General features: G+C 43.5%; 1 long non-coding RNA gene across 1 annotated transcript in view; it reads right to left on the minus strand.

Annotated features, from left to right (window-relative positions):
• Window positions 1-692: 692 nt before the first annotated feature.
• Window positions 693-1,078, minus strand: part of LOC112549658 — a 26,308-nt gene continuing 25,922 nt past the window's right edge. The window contains exon 3 of the long non-coding RNA XR_003093174.1: window positions 693-766. This is a non-coding gene — a long non-coding RNA (uncharacterized LOC112549658). The remainder of the gene's footprint in view (window positions 767-1,078) is intronic.

Here is a 1,078-nt window from a genome sequence, read left to right on the forward strand (position 1 = left end):
CATCACATCACTCGTTTACTGTGCTTTGTTCAGCATTTGTACTGCACAAAATCATGGAAAACTATTAAACAGCTAGGATTGCTCCTTGGCATTTTACTGTCATCATGCAGAAACAAACAAACCATTGTTTGACATTGTTGTTGACCACAGTCAGGGTTCACATGAACCTTCATGATCTGCCTCAGCTGGATCACATAGCAGCTGCAGAATGAGCACATGCAATTAGCTAGCACCTGCCATACTGAGCACTATCAGCTACTTATTCATGGTCATTGATCATTTCACATGAGGCTATTCTCTGAAAAATGAAAATGGGTATAAAACAGATTAACCATGTTAAGATGAGGGGTGTCAAACCCATCAGGCCCAGTGGGCCAGGTAAGTGGTACAAAGCTGAGCCACAGGTCAGATGAGTGGCATGAGGCTGGATCAGGTGCACAGACTGGCTCCCTGCACTGAATTAAACACTGATCCAGTGCAGGCAGTGTGAGCACCTAGGACCAGCGCTGTGCGCTGTGTGCCACACATTCCAGATCCGGTCCTTCACATGTCACATGCAGTGTGCAGGTCCAGGCCAAGCAACACAGCAGGCAGCACAGTAGACTGGATGGTCTAAACTTTGCTGGCTGGTTTAGATATATGGATATTAACCAAGTATAAAGCAGGATTTAAATGCAAATACAAGATCATACCTTGTCCTGCATAGAGAAATTCCACACTGTCTCCACATTCAGCTCTCCCTGGGATGGTGAAGAAGGATGAGTATCTGGAAGCGGAGGGGGGAAATGAGTAGACTACAAGAAACAGCTACCCAGAGGCCAACAATGTACTGGCTCAGTAATCCATTCCCTACAGGAATCTCATGCTAATTGCCTGGTTATTGCCTGCAAACAGGATTTGACCCTAAATGCAAATGAATGCCAAAATGTCTTGCATTGTCTGCTGAACAGCATTAAAGTTCTCAAAAATACTGCCCTAAATAAATAAACAAATAGATAAATAAATATAAAAGAAAAGCAGGGTCCAGACAATGAATATTCCCTCTATAAAGCATACTGAGTCACTCAAAAGTAACTGT

Source organism: Alligator sinensis, unplaced genomic scaffold, assembly GCF_000455745.1.
Source record: "Alligator sinensis unplaced genomic scaffold, ASM45574v1 scaffold458_1, whole genome shotgun sequence".
Classification (NCBI taxonomy): Eukaryota; Metazoa; Chordata; order Crocodylia; family Alligatoridae; genus Alligator; species Alligator sinensis.